The 16,279-nt window shown below is 47.0% G+C and overlaps 1 pseudogene; it reads left to right on the forward strand.

The window, feature by feature from the left end:
- Positions 1-2,159: 2,159 nt before the first annotated feature.
- LOC117718339 (small nucleolar RNA SNORA17) lies at positions 2,160-2,270 on the forward strand (annotated as a pseudogene).
- The last annotated feature ends 14,009 nt before the right edge of the window (positions 2,271-16,279 follow it).

Consider the following 16,279-nt stretch of genomic DNA (forward strand, 5'->3'; position numbering starts at 1 on the left):
ACACGAGCTGCCAGCCAGTAACCTTGAGGCTCAGGGAAAGAGCACAGTGTTTGATATCAAGTCTCGGCACAAGGTCTGAAGCCCAGTTCCTTGTGTACTTGCTGTGCGATCTTGGCTAAGTTCCAAGCATCTCAGGTACTGGCTTCCTTATCTCTAAAATGAGGATCCTGGAAGTATCTTCTTCAAAGTGTTCCTGTGAACATTACCTGATGAAGTCCGGGCATAGTGCCTGCTGGGAGGGAGGGTACAATCAATGTACCATCATCTTGAGTGAAAGAGTTCACCCGTTTACCAGCTTACACGAGACTGTACAGCTTGAGTCTGGAAGCGAGCTCTGTCTACAAACTCTGAACAGAGACTCATGTACCAGTCCTCCACTTTCCCTCCTGGGGGCCTGCCTCCAAGTCCACTAAAAACTTCTTGCCTCTTAAGGCCCCCAGTTTATATTTCCCAGCACAGAGATCCCCCCTTGTCCTCAGGAAAGCCACATGGCTTTGCTCAGGCTATAAAATCCAGTGGATAGGTCCAGGTTGTCATCCAAACACCATTATCTGTCAACAGCAGACGAGTGGAGCATGCCGCCGTTGCTGGAATACATACAGCCCATTAACACCAGAGGGGCGGGGCAGGGGGAGGGCATCCCCTTCTTTGTTGTTTAGACATGTCCAGTCTTCTACAGCAGGGCCACCCACCTAAGTCTGAGTGGGTGGTACACACTGAAGTCTGGTTGAGTGACACCTCTCAGGATTTCACAGTGTATAACCTAAACAGATGTATGCAGGCTTCCTGTCCCCAAACCCCACAGCAATCCATGTCCTGTTCCTTATGAATAATTTAAGGAACGCAGGAACAGCTGTGCTAGCAGCAGGCACAGGTAGTTCACATTAGCCACAGATCTGCTCTTTTGAAACAGTCTCTTTCATTTAAAATATTCTAGAAAAATAAAAAAGAATAGAGAGCCCCTCAGAGCCATCTAGGAGAGCAAAAGGCTGGGACTGAGAATCTAGCAAGAAAAGTTCTAGAATGTTCACTCAGTTTATTCCTTTCTCCAGACCCAGACCTTGTCCCATGGCGAGCCTTCCTGAGAGCCAGGCACATCATGACCTACTTTACAAAGACAATGATGGATGGTGGTGTGGCTGGAGCTCCTGAGATGGTCAAGCATAGGGAGCATGCCCACTGAGATGGTGGGTGGATAGATGAGGAGGGCAAAAGCTGGGAGAGGTCCCACCCCAGAGCCCCTGCACCCCTTCACTCCAGAGAAGTCAGCAAAGGGACCCAAACATCACTGGCCTACCCCCAGCAACAGGTCCCCTCCCCTTTCCTTGCCCTGCCTAACGAGGCACTTCCCATACTTGACTTTGCACCATCGTTGAGAAGTCATGGCCTGCGTATTCTTAATACCGTTCCTGCAAAATCATCATAATTACAAAGGACTATGGGAAAATCACATTGAAGGCAACAAACAGAGGAATCATTTTTAGTACATTTCCCCCAATGAGTCTGTGATTATGGGCTGTAAAAGGTTCACTTTCTACTCATAGAATGGCCACATTTTGTCCTGTGAGAGGAGGGGAAATTTGTGCTTGTTTATGCAGATCAGGTAGCCTGAGATACTTGGGATAAGCTACCTTCTTCTGTTTTCTTTCTTAATTATGTTAAGTTTGTTCTTGGGCAGTTCCACATATGCACAGACCTCCCATCCTCCTACCCCACCTACCCCAGTCTTCCCTACAAACTTCTTCCTCACACTGGTGTCTGTCTGTCTGTCTATTCTGTGACCCACAGAATTTAACCAGAACCGTCTGTGTGACCATGAGTTTGGATCTGTTCAATGGAGCCTGGCAGGATTCTCAGTGTATACATAACTGAAGACAGTGGCCCTCACCCCCAAATCTATCTGAGCCAATAGTTCAGCAGTGAAGGATATGACCCCATAAGCTCCTCCCACTTCCATGATGGAAAGTTTACCAGGCCAATCATGTATGGGCCCAGTGCAGGTACCACAGTTGTGGATTTTTGATCACAGTGGTTACCTCATGTCCAATGGATGACAATTCACAGCCTTCACCCTAGCTTCTGTGTCTTACGAAGTCCCTGTCCTTTCTCCACAGTGTCCATTTAGCCTTACAACAGATGCTGTAAATATCTTTATAGCCTCTGGCCCTAGAGGCATTGCGGGTGTGGCTGTTGTGTCACATATGTATCAGTAGGTGGCAGAGGAGAGAGGCTCGGTGCTCTGACCTGTGAATGATTAGTATCCTAACAGTTCCTGAAAAAAGTGAGCTTGAGATGACCCCCCCCCCCCTCCACCAGGCAGGTCCACATGGATTTCCAGGATAGGGAGCAAGCCAGGGACTAGAAGAACCTCACCTATGATCATGGGCCCTGGGTGGGAGTAAGCCCCAGACATACGACCCTCAAAAGGGGCCACTTGGGTGGGCCTGGCAAGGAGTGAGCCTGCTGCAACCACCAAACCGGTGTCATGGTGCCCAGACAGGGAGCTAGCCTGAGATGACCACCAATCTGATGCCACACAGGCAGACCATGCCTGAGACGACCCCTGCCCACAGCCATAATGCATGAGCTGGGCTACCACTTCTGAGACCACTCCTGAGACAACCCCAGACACTCAGAGACCTCAGGTGCCACTAAGGGGAACAGAAAGTCATGGAGAAATGGAAGAGAAAGAGAAACCGAAGGATGTGGGCACAGTAAAGAGAGGCAGAACTGGAGACTTGAGGGTCATGAACAACAGCCTGATGTGAGCACCCTGTGGTGCCACCTGGGAGCATAGTGGGGGCCTGGCCTGTGCTGCCACAATGGGCTATGTCTGGGTCCATGACCCTGTGGTCTGTTACCATCAAATGCCAGGTGGACATCCAAGGTCTGGGCTGCCGCCAGTAGACATGTCGATGTCTGAAGGATGTGCAGAACTAGTCCCACCCCTTACCTGGGCATTATGGGACAGCTGGCCCTGGAGGCAAGAGAGCAGGAGAGCTGACCCCACCCTTAGTCAGCTGCAGTACTTAGGAGAGTTGGTTGGACACACAGTTCTGGAGTTGTAGGTGAGCCTGCCTTGAGGATGTGAGGATGGGAGAGCTGGCCCTATCTCCTGTGAGGTGGTGTGAAGGAGAAAGTGATACCCTCCTCCCCCCTTGCCTCTCACTACATGTGGCAGGCAGAAGTCCTAGACCTGGGGTCATGAGAGCAGGAGAGATGGTCCTGTCTGTCACCAGCCACAGGCACTCAGGAGAGCAGCCCTGCAAACCTGCTGGGAAGCACAATAGAGCTGGCCCTGGATTTGGGGGCTTGCAGCCAGCCCCAAGGGTGTGAGCATGAGAGAGCTGGCCCCACAACTTGTTGCTGTGAGGCAGCATATCGAGGGAGAGGTATCTTCCTTCACCCTCATTCTCTGCCACCTACACGACCAAGCCAGTTCAGTCAGCTGACAGGTTCTCCAGGGAGGGAGCAAGGATTAAAAAGAAAAGACAATTAATTAGACAACACTATAGCACGACCCCAGCCTGTTCTTAGGCTGAAGTGGGTTTATTTTTTTTCCCAGTCTGCTTTTAAACCATTTTAATTACATGCAAATAACAAGGTCACTACTAGGTTAACAACAAACAAGGCAATAAACAAAGTCTTGTGATCAATGTTTGTAGGGGCTTATCAGGATGGTCAGGATATCTGAGCCTACTTCCCTATCCTAGCCCAAAGTCACATTCTTGCCCGAAGCCTACTTCTTTCTTCTAGCCCCAAATCAAGTCCTGCCTGAACTTATTTCTGTGTCCTGGTCCAATGTCAAATTCCAGCCAAGTTTCTAGAAGCGGCCCCAAAACCTCTCCACACCTACAACAGGTGGGAGAGTTGCTCTTGGGGTTAAGAGAACTGGTTCTATCCCTTACCTTCTGTAGCACCAGAGTGGGCCCTGCACCTTGCCTGGGCAGGATAGTAGAACCAGCTCTGCAACTGCAGGGTTGATGGTGAGCCAGCCTTCAGGACATGACAGTGTGAGAATCTGCAGGCTGACCAGCTCAGATGCCTCTCAGGCCCAGATCCAAGGCTTTGAATTGGCCTGCCCCAGCATCTACCCCATGGATAGAACTGCTGAAGTGCATGAAGAAGCTGGTCCTACAGATTCAAAGCTATTAAGTCTCTATGACACAGGGCATAGACAGGACATTGTAGGCTTAGATTTTTTAAAACCTACTTTAATAAAGGCTCTTTAAATGCTTCAATGGCCCATCTACCAGAGAGTAGGGAAAAGAAAAGTTTAGTAGGAAATGGAGGTTGTGGGCCCGTTTAGAAATAGTTCTTTGGGGAGACTCTAATCTTCATTGTCAGGATATCAGCAATCCGGTTCAGTGGTGTCACCAAACACAAATCATCATCAGCAGCTTGATCCAGAAGAAACCATGAGGCTCAGCCAAATCGGCATGAGTTAGTAGAAGTGGCAAGAAGCAGCTGGAATTCCAACAGAAGCTCTTTGGTGCATTTCTCTCTACAAAGTCACGAAAAGTAAAGATCAGTAAAGACTATCATCGAAGCCCAACAAAGACCAGCAAAGCATTGCAAAGCAAACTGATGCAAGAGCATCATCTCAGTGTCTGTGGGGTTGTATTTATATTCTAAGTATCACATGCTCTCTTAAGCACCCACTGCAGCAAAACATCACAGACCCTTTCACAAGACAGTTTCTAGAAAAACACATCTGTTCTCAGAAAAAAAAAAAAAAAAAAAAAAAAGTTCTCTTCAGGAAACATCTACTTCAGGAAAACAAACATCACATGATACAACTGAGTCTCCAAAGAGACCAGAAATTTCCACTTTAGGAGAGGAGTTCCTGTTAGGTTACTGACAGAGTAGCAGAAGCCAGAGGCCTCGTACCAGACCAACAAATCATTGTAATGAACAATTGCAAGCAAAGAAGTGTGACACACCGTGGGACACACTGTGACCCTCTATAGCTTCCACAACAAGATTTTTTTTTCTCTGTGGATGGGGCTGTGAAGGTTGCAAGGGTAAAGGGTGGGTATGAGGGGAGGGGGAGATGAGTAGTTTTGGGGTATATGATGTGAAACCCACAAATAACCAATAAAAAGTTTAAAAAAACATATGTCTATAGACAACCCCTCAGCCCTCCTTTGTTCTCAGTATCTTTGGCAGCCACAAGCTTCTGCACTCACCATCATTCACAGCAAAGAGAGGCTTCTACCACTTGGCTTCTTTGCCACGAATAAGAGTGAGATGTCCTTCTTGACCCTCCCAGTGAGGGGAGAGCCCACTCTACTAGGACTTGTCTGTAGGATCACCTCCATGCCCTGCATCTCAGGATATGCAGATTGGGGGTAGAGGGGAAGAGAGCAGTCCAAGTGTATGGCCATAGACTAATGGCATCCAGTGCATTCCTTCTCTGTGGAGTCTTTCTGATGATCCGGCTAGACACCATCTGTCTTTACACAGGGAGAGAGCTTCTGCATCTCAGGATATGCAGATTGGGGGTAGAGGGGAAGAGAGCAGTCCAAGTGTATGGCCATAGACTAATGGCATCCAGTGCATTCCTTCTCTGTGGAGTCTTTCTGATGATCCGGCTAGACACCATCTGTCTTTACACAGGGAGAGAGCTCCCAGTGAGGCAGAAGTGGCCGTGTTTGTGCATTCTCTAGGGATATACATACATATACATTCTCTAGGGATATACAGGTGATATACATAGTCCAGCCCCTTTGCAATGAGGCATGGTCAGTGATTGAATTTTGCCTTATGGGGACCATGTAAAAATTGTGAGCACCAGCCCCTAGCCAAGCACTGGCTACTAATCCCCAGCTCATCACTGACCAGCCACCCGTGTATGTCCAGCATGTCTAGACAAAAGCCAGGGTAGAGCATGGCAGTATGCCACTGCTGTTGTTGGACCCAAAGATTCAAACCAGGGGCCACACTTCCCCAGAAGTACTCACAGACAGCAGTTTTGATGCAATAACATGAGATTTATTGATAAATTGATAATAACCAGTGCACTGGGATTCCCTTGCATGCAGGCAAGAGGAACCCCGAACTAAAGTGAAGGGCAGCTTATATACCATTTTCACAGAATTTACAAGGGCAGTTACACAATTACCTCTTAAACAATAACCACAAAGGCTGAAGTTCATCCAGCAGCCGTTCCCAGGCCTGGTTTCTAGGTAACTCAGATTTCTTCTGTTTACCCAGGTTCATTATGTTCATTACCCAGCTTCCTAATTACCTCTTATCTTGGGTCCTTCCTCCGGAATGTGTTAGTCCTTGGAATGTGCTTCTACTAGCATGTGTCCTGGGGTAGTTAACATTTGAGTTTAAAATTGAAATTGGAGCTTCTTTTTAATCTTAAGTTTCTATACTGTCAGCAGGAGCCAAGTCCTGTCTGGCTCCAAGTACAGCAAGGGTCTTTACAGCCTCCGAGGCTAGAGACATTCTCCCTAACCAACCAGATGTGGGGCTGCTTCTTCTTCTCTCAAACTTGACATGACTCCAGTGTCCTGGGTGGATCATTACAGCAACAAATGAAGAAATGAAGTGAACATTCACCCTACTCATCCTCCACCTGCTACCAAACTAACGTTGGGTGTGTCTTGATGAAAAGTACTTCATTTATGAAAAAAACATTGGCTTCTTGGACTTCCCTTTGGTCTTAGTCAGTGTCCTATTGCTGTGAAGAGACACCATGACCATGGCACCTAGGTTTTGACTGCAGTTTCAGAGGTTTTGTTTATTGTCATCACGGCCTGAAGCATGGTGGTATGAGGAAGACCATGGTGGTGCTGGAGGAGCTGAGAGTTCTACACATCCAGATTCACAGGCAGCAGGGAGAGCAAGGGCCTGGTTTGGGCCCTTAAATCCTCAAAGCCCACTGCCAGTGAAATACTTCTTCCAACAATGCCACACCTCCTAATCCTTTCAGAGAGTACCATTGCCCGGTGATTGATCGAATTCAAATCTGTGAGCCTATGGGGGCCATTCTCATTCAAACTACCACACATTCCATAACAATGACTTTCTATGACTGGTTCTAGATTTTACCCAGAAAAACAAAGGGGCAAGAAGAGCCAAGGTGAATTGGGGAAAGAAGAGAAAAGTTGAAGGTGTAAATGCTGTTTTTAAGACTTCTCGAATCCAGGCGTGGTGGTGCATGCCTTTAATCCCAACACTTGGAAGACAGAGGCAGGTGTGTATGTCTGTGAGTTTGAGGCCAGTCTGGTTTACAAAACAAGATCAGGACAGAAGGGCTCTGTTGGACAAAGAAACTCTCTCTTGAAAACACATACACATACACCACACACACACACACCCCAAAACACCAAGCCCCAAAACTACTTCTTGCAGCTGCAGACAGAGTGGTGGTGGGGACCACCAGCCAGCAGGGCAGGGTTGAGGCAGAGGCAGAGCCACATATACAGAATCACACACAGGATCTAGTTAGTGACTCTGACAGCGGTGCACCGGAATTCATAGCTCGCCATTATCGTAAAATCATCTGTTAATTGCCTGTCTCACCTTTAGCATGCATGCCCTAAGAGAAGCATCTGTGTTGTGTTGTCTGTCTGCAGCTACATCCCTAGCACTCTCTATAGTGGCTGGCACAAGCTCAAAGCACAACAAATTATTTTGAAGAAAAGAAGAAGGCAGCCAGGTAGGCTTGCTCAATTCTTCAGGCATGAATGAGGTCTTTCTCCAAGCTCAGACTTCTAGCAACCTCCATGGAGCCTATTCCTTGGTTCTAGACAGACAGACAGACAGACACACACACACACACACACACACACACACACACACACACACACAGAGTTATATCATGAATTATGCATCTTACAACTCTCTCTGATTCCAGAGTGTGGTTTTGCCAGTGGCAATGATATGACCATCAAAAGTAAGCAAGCCTTTCAAGCCATGTGCTGTGGTAGGAGGGACAGTACCGTTAAGGTGATGCGGCCTCCCTTCAGCTTGCTGAGAGATCAGCCTGAAACCTAAACAGGCTCTTACAGTCCAGCAAGATGCCCTCCCCCTGTCCCAGGTGGAGCTAGGTTTTCAGACAATGACAGCACAGGCAAGAGGAAGTGGCCCCTGCCACAGTCCTCACAGAGGTAAAGCTGTTGTGAGTTGGAAGGATGGAGCAGGGAGAGTCAGAGAAGGTGATGACCAGGAAGACACTTGTAGCTGACAAGAATGTGAGAATCTCCTTCCTAGAAACAGAAACCCTTCTTATCAAATTAGACCTTGAGATAATTGGCTTGTTTTCCTGGCCTCAGCCCTGGCCTGAGCTCTCTCTCCTATCACTAGGGTCGAAGGCAGCTCTCTCTCGGTGTCAGTCTGAAGGAGACCATATTTTTCCTTAGGGTTGAGTTGACCCGGGCTTGCCCGTTGTTTCATCATAACCAGAATCTGCAGAACACATTCTGATTAACCCCAAAGTCTTTTTTTGTTTGTTTGTTTGGTTTGGTTTTGTTTTTTGTTTGTTTGTTTGTTTTTGTTTTTCGAGACAGGGTTTCTCTGTGTAGCCCTGGCTGTCCTGGAACTCACTCGGTAGACCAGGCTAGCCTCAAACTCAGAAATCTGCCTGCCTCTGCCTCCCAAGTGCTGGATTAAAGGCGTGCGCCACCACCGGCCGGGTCCAAAGTCTTTTTTTTTTTTTGCCTGATGCTTCCCCCTCAGCACCACGAGCAAGAAGCTCTCATTAAAGATGGTCCACCATCTTTAATTTGTCAGGGACCCAGAGAACTAACTCTGCCCCACCTCTGTAGAAAAAAAAAATCAAGACAGAACTTGTGACAAACCCCATTTTGATGTCATCTGGCATCAGTTTTTTGTGCCAAACATCACGTCATCAGCTGCCTGCTAATTGCCTTATACATTTTCAAAGCTTGGGGTGGGGGAGGGGAAATAGTGATCCTGTGTAAAGAAGTTCATAAGCTGGCAAATGAATTGTAGAGATATACTAGACATTAATTAAGCTACAACTGTCCATCAAATTCTAATAAAAGAAAACAAGTTAGGGTTTCTATAATGATGAAACACCATGACCAAAAATCAAGTTGGAGAGGAAAGGGTTTATTGGGCTTACAGTTCCACATTGTAGTTCATCATTGAAGGAAGTCAGGATAGGAACTCAAACAGGAACCTGGAAGTAGGAGATGATGCAGTGGCCGTGGATGGGATGCTGCTTACTGCTTGTTCAGCATGTTTTCTTACAGAACCTAGGACCACCAGCCTAGGGATGGCACTACCTACAATGGGCTAGACTGCCCTCCATCAATCATTAATTTTAAAAATGTCTTGTAGCCAGATACTATGGAGGCATTTTCTCAGGTGAGGTTTTCTCCTCTCTGATGATTCTAGCTTGTGTCAAGTTGACATAAAACAAGCCAGGACGGCAGGTAACAAACATTGCATCCCTTTGACAGGGCTGCCATGAAAAATGACAAATGGATGGCTTTACAGCAATAGGCATTTACCGTTATGGCTCTGGAAGCTGGCCACCAGAAATCAACACGCTGCCAGGCCATGTTTCTTAAAGCTGTGGGAGAAAAATCATTCCCGGTTTCTTCTGATTCCTGGGCATCTGCATGCATTCCTTGGCTTGTGGCTGTGCTACTACGTGCCACATCTCTGTCTTCAAAAGACCACGTTCCCTTCTCAGCATCTTCTCTTTTGTCGGTATAAAGCAATGATTGATGTTACAGCCCCCCCCCCCCAAGTAATCCTCAATGGTCTTGTCTCAATTATTTCTTGAAAGGCCCTTAATACAAATAATGTAACACCCCCATGTTTCAGGGAGCCATTGGATGGACTGATCAACTGATGGTAGCAGGCAGTGCCTGTTCCGAGTTACTCCATGTTGTATAACATAGTATTCTTCAGGCTATGCCTTGCCTTCAGTGACTCCATTTTGCCAAGCAGCAGTTGGCTCACTCTGTGTGCAGACTAATTCTGTATCTTGTTTGTACAAGTGTCTGGAACAAACAGTGAGACACAGGCAGGAAAAAAAATAACTTATTTGTGCAAATGAAAACTGGCCACCCATGAATTTATCAAATTAAATCAGGAATGCCTGGGCAACTGGCTTCATCAAAACGGTATTGGAAATGAGGTTACAGGTATAGCTCACTCCATAAGGCACCTGATGCCAAGGCCTGAGTTTGGATGCTCAGAATCCACATAAAAAAGCTGCCCATGGTGCCAAATGACAGCCCACAGCATTGATGGGTAAGGACAGAAACAGGTAGGACCCGGAGGCTCACTGGCCAACCACCTAGCCAAACCGAGCTTCAAGCTCAGGGAGAGATGATCTCTCAAAAACCAGAAGTGAAGATCAATCAAGGACAGACACTCAGTATCAACTTTAGGTCTACAAATATGCGCACACTCACGTGTGTGAGCACCCAAGCAGACACCTTTACGTACCTCTACTAACAAGTACACCTAACACACACACACACACACACACACACACACACAATAATAATAATAATAATAATAATAATAATAATTTTAAAATAAAAACAAATTGCAGCTGGAGTGATGTCTCAGAAGTTAAGAGCCCTTATAGCTCTACCTAAAGACTGGAATTTGGATCTCAGCTGCTACAACAAAAGGCTCACAAAGGTCTCTAACTACAGCTCCAAGGGATCCAATGTGCCCTTCTGGCCTCCTTAGGCAAACACATACACATTAGTAAAATAAATCTTTCCTTAAAAGAACAGGTCAACTAATGTGTGGTTGAATGAATGAACACATGAATGAATGCATGTATGCACGTGTAAATAAGAATCTAGGAAGCAGTGAGGTCAGGGCAGGTGAGAGGTAGAAACCCCTGTGGTGCTGGGAATGACCCAAGTCTTGTCTGGGTGGTAGAGCCCCGGTGTGCATTACTGAGACACATGTAAGATTTTCACACATTACCACCTGTGATGAGTTGTATATGCTTGGCCCAGGGAGTGGCACTATTAGGAGATGTGGCCTTGCTGGAGTAGGTGTGTCATTGCGGGTATGGGTTTTGAGACCCTCCCAGCCTTGTGGGAGACAGACTTCTCTTAATGGCCCTCAGATGAAGATGTAGAACTTTCAGCTCCTTCTGCATCATGCCTGCCTAAATGCTGCCATGCTCCCGCCTTGATGATACTGGACTGAACCTCTGAACCTGTAAGCCAGCCCCAATTAAATGTTGTCCTTGTGCCGGGCGGTGGTGGCACACGCCTTTAATCCCAGCACTTGGGAGGCAGAGGCAGGTGGATTTCTGAGTTCGAGGCCAGCCTGGTCTACAGAGTGAGTTCCAGGACAGCCAGGGCTACACAGAGAAACCCTGTCTCGAAAACAAAACAAAACAAAACAAAACAAAACAAAAAAAAAAAAAAAAAAAAAAAAAAAAAAAAAAAACAAAAAAAAAAAAAAAAGAGAGAGAGAGAGAGAGAGAGAGAGAGAGAGTTGAACAGAGATGACCTAGAATAGAGAGGACATCTAGCATGTTGGAGTCAGATGATGGTGACCTAGTAGACAATCCAGGACAGGAAGAGAGAAACAAGGTTCCAGAAGGATGCATTACAGGTAGCCCAGCCAGGCTACCTCTCTAGCCTCACAGTCTCCAGTACCAGCCTCTCTAGATGGATGCCCTCCAATTCACTCAGACACAGTAGGGAAGTTGTTCTGGCCACATGTACCCAGTACATCCTCTAAAAGTTAGTTGGCACTCCAAGGACCCCATTTCCCTGGCTGCTGATAATTCTGGAAGCTGGGGTCTAGCTTTCAGGGCCCATGCCCATGTGTCAGTTTTGGAGCATTTGCTATGAGAGAGTGACATGGCAGTAAGCTAAAACAAACCCATCTTTCCTAAGTTGCTTCTGGTCATGGTATTTTCTCACAGCAACAGAAAAGCAACTAACACATTGGGCAAACATTTGCTGACCCTACCATGTGTGACAGACATGGAGGTAGAGGTGACACGAGCTTGTACTCCCTTTCAGAACTACCCTTAGTGGGCATAGGAGAGAGGGACCAGAAGGCCACTCAACTCCTCTACATTCTCACGTGCACATCCTGTCATTGATACAAGGGGTCACAGGGAGTGGATAGATGCGGTGATGAAGAGAGGGAGACAGAGCAAAGAAGTTGCTCTGCCTGCAGAGAGAACTGGGAGCGGACCAGCCAGCCTCACTTGGCCCCGAAAGATTGATGGAGGACAGGCTGCCCAGTGCAGTTGGATCATCCCATAGGTAGCATTGCAATTTTAGAGATCCTTCCCTCTGTTTCTGTGTCTAGCCTCCCAGGAAAATGTCAAGGGCTCTGCAGTCCAGGCCAGTCTCCTGTCGGCTTGTACTGCCTCAAAGGAAAAATGGAAGAGGAGAGTGTCTGTCTCTCAGTGGGTGCCCCGTCCATTGTCTGGCTAGGAAGCATACGGCCATGCCAGCAACCACTCATATACCCAGACTCAGGTCCTGGTGAACTGTGAATCAAAGTTCCTACCTCCCAGCTCTGGTGCTCTCTTCAGCTTACAGACTCTCAGCCAGATTTGCTCAGCAACAGCCTGGCACAGCCCCAGTAAAGGAACAACTCTACAGCTGACTGTGCATAATGACAGATTCTAATAGGCCAGAGAGCTGAAAGCAGTATTAAGCCCCATCAATCATTTCTGTGGACTGGTTGATATGAAATGTTATCTTGTCTCGGGGCTGCTGGCAAAGCCAAGATGGACCCTCTTTTCCTCTCTGAGTCCCAGACTCCTTGTCTCCTTGCTACAGTGCTCAGCACAGCAGGTGAAACATTCCAGGCAGCTTTATAACTGTTATTATTCGAATCAGCTGCTATTCTACAACTACTGGCTGAAGCCTTCCCAGTGACTCTGGTCATATTCAGAACTTTTAAGTATAGACTCTCAGATCAACCAAAATACGTGTGCTAGGAAATGATATGGTATTAAATTGGCCTGATATCTTATACTCTATGGCTATGCAAGCTAAGAGATAGGCTTAAGAAAAATCTACGGAAAACAGGATTTGTCTTACCAGACTGTTCCTTGCCCATGGCTCTCTGCATCTTAGCGGGAGGGAAGGCACAGTGAGAACAAGCTACATCTGCAGGAGGCCAGACCCTGCTTTCAGATATGATCTCTAGCAGGAAATGAATGGGACACTTCATCAGTGTGCTTTTTTGCTCACAGCACTGTTTATAAGAAACAGAGCCAAGCTAACAGACTGTGTGATGGGTCCAATTATCCAACCCACTAGGCCTTGGTGCCAAGCCTTGTCTCCTGATGATATCTTTCGTCCAGAGCTTCTGGGATCAGAGAGCAATTTTATGTACTGTGATGTTTCACTCCAGACAGACACAGCTGTAGCAGGAGTTTTTGTAGGGTTGACTGCGGGAAACTAAAGATGCCACTCTGGCCAGCCCAGCCTGGGTGGTCACTTCCTATGAACCAGCAGGTAAAACGGAGCTGTTGATGCATCTTAGAAAGAACTGTTAATATCATAAAATCCATTCTCTCCCTTCCTGTCCCAAGAATATTGTGGAGACTCTGGAGACCTGTGAGGGGCCACTCACAATCTCATGGGGAGGGGTCCACTCTCTGGGTAAGGGTGTTCTCACATTGGTCCCCACATTGTTGGGGTTTCAGCCCTGCCAGCCACATGGATCTCTCCTTTGTCCCACCTGCCACTTCCCCTGGGGCCCCGGCTAAGCTCTTCCCTCCTCTAGTTCTCATCCCCTAATACCATGAATTCCTCTCTGTCCACTTAGCTGCAGTTTGTTATCAGATAGACCTGAAAATGGTGGCCTTTTCATCTCTCACACCCAAATAACTCTCCTGTAATCCCCGGTTGTTTTTCTTGCCATAAGACTTGCTCAGGGTTGAGAACTTGATATAAACCTCAGAAGACTCAAAACCTCTGTCCAAAGCCACATCTGAGATTTGTCCATATCCTTATGAAACTTTTTTTTTTTCAGACAGGGTCTCACTATGTAGCCCTGGATGTCCTAGAACTTAGTATAAAGACCAGCCAGGCCTCAAACTCAGTATATATATCAGCTAGGCCTCAAACTTACAGAAAGCTGCCTGCCTCTGCCTCTCTGCCTCTGCCCCTCTGCCCCTCTGCCCCTCTGCCCCTCTGCCCCTCTGCCCCTCTGCCCCTCTGCCCCTCTGCCCCTCTGCCCCTCTGCCCCTCTGCACCTCTGCACCTCTGCACCTCTGCCCCTCTGCCTCCTGCCTCTGCCTCTCTGCCTCTGCCTCTCTGCCTCTGCCTCTCTGCCTTTGCCTCTCTACCTCTGCCTCTGCCTCCCAAGTGCTTGGAGCCAGAGTGCTGGGAGCCATCACACCTTGGCTTCTGAGACTCTTTTAGTCAATTAGTCTTTTAGTCGATTAGTGTTGAGTGACTATTGTGTCAGAGATGTAGAGCAAACACAGCCCAGTCCTGAGTGCCACCACTTATGATAACTAGGGGTAATTCTTAGCTCATAATGGATAATATAATCTCTTGGTCCTGAGCCTCAACGAGGACCTCAGACATGGACAGCCACTGAACTGATGCCTGTTTTCTGACACAAGCTTAGATAGTGAGAAAAATTAAAACATTGCCTAGATTTGTGTCTTTCTGGCACATGGGCTTTCATAAAGATATAACACAGCTACAGGAAGAATTTCACAGGATGACTTCCTGGCAGCATGGCTGACATCCTGACTTTCACCTCTTATAGATTTCTGAGAACCTTCTTGGAACTCATTATTCCATGAAACAACATGAAAACTGCCACCTGAAATTATTGCCAGACACTTGAGCTGTGGTCTATCTGACTGCTACAAAAGACTCCATACCTACTGCATCTCTTGCAGCTATGAGGAGATAAGACAATTGAAACTCATGAGCCTTGGGGTTGTAAAGAGCCAGAAGCATCATCTGGACCAACATTCTCAACAAAAAGGACATCAGAAAGCACACTGGAGGGGAGAGCCATTAGGGATGCAGGGTGGTGACCACAGAGCAGAGCAAGCCAGAGAAAAGGAGGTTGTGTCTGTCAATATCCTGCTTCAGCAATGCTATGAACTTGGGAAAGTGGCACCACTGTCCCTCTGTACCTCTCTCCAGTGTCCAGCAGAGTTTTCCTGCTGCCAAATCTCTCTCATTGCTCTATCCAAGCCTACCCAGGAGGCTATAGCTATTGCCCGCTTCTCCCCATGGTCACATTCATTCTTGCTCTACACCTTCAGTATTTCTCTACATTAAGCTGATCCGTGTTCAAAAGGCTGAGAAGCTCCTCAGCTCTCAAATAACAGAACACAAGTTTGTTTCAGTAATTCCTTGCTCTCTTTGCATTATTGGCAATACCCTGAGGTGAGGTGAGATTCTAGGTGAGAGTCCTTTGTGCTGCCTCTCATGTTTTCTTTAGCCGTCTTACCACAGGCAAGTCTATTTTATTATTTGTTTTCAGAGATCACTCTTGTGTCTCATTTCTACTTCATTATTGATGCCCTTGCCTCTATTCATTTCTTTTTCCTATTTTTCATATGCTCCTTGTACTTTTTCTATTTCCTAAATTATAAACTTGGGTCATTAATTTTTAGGCCATTTTTAAAAACAATTTTTTATTTAGAAAATTGTGTACATGTATACATGTGTTTTGAGCAAATCTACTCACGAGTTCCTCTCCTCCAACCCGTCCCATACCCTCTACCGCTTCTCACTCCCAATCGCACGTACTCTTTTTCACTGAGTCCAGTAGTGTCTTAGACTTTTATTTCTGTGAAGGGACAACATGACCAAAGCAATTATTATAAAGATAAATTTTTACTTGGGGCTGGCTTACAGTTTCAGAGGTGCAGTCATTATCATCATGATGGGAAGCATGGCAGCATGCAGGCAGACATGGTGCTGGAGGAGCCCAGAGTTCTACATCTTGATCCAAAGGCAGCCGGAAGTAGACTATCTTCCATAGGCAGCCAGGAGGAGAGTCTGGTTCCACACTGGGCAGAACTTGAGCATAGGAACCTTCAAAGTCCACCTACACAGTGACACACTTCCTCCAACAAGACCACACCTCCTAATAGTGCTACTCCCCATGGGCCAAGCATTCAGACACAAGTGTCTGGGGACCAAAGCTATTCAAACCACCACAAATAGTGCTGTCAATATGCACATAAGTGTAGGGCATCCATTGGCACACAACATACCTACCTGAGACCACGTCCCTGAAAACTGACCTTTTCTTCCCCCCAACAGCAATCAACTGCTTCTGCATCACACTCCTCTCCACAAAG

The sequence above is a fragment of the Arvicanthis niloticus genome, chromosome 12, assembly GCF_011762505.2.
Source record: "Arvicanthis niloticus isolate mArvNil1 chromosome 12, mArvNil1.pat.X, whole genome shotgun sequence".
NCBI lineage: Eukaryota > Metazoa > Chordata > Mammalia > Rodentia > Muridae > Arvicanthis > Arvicanthis niloticus.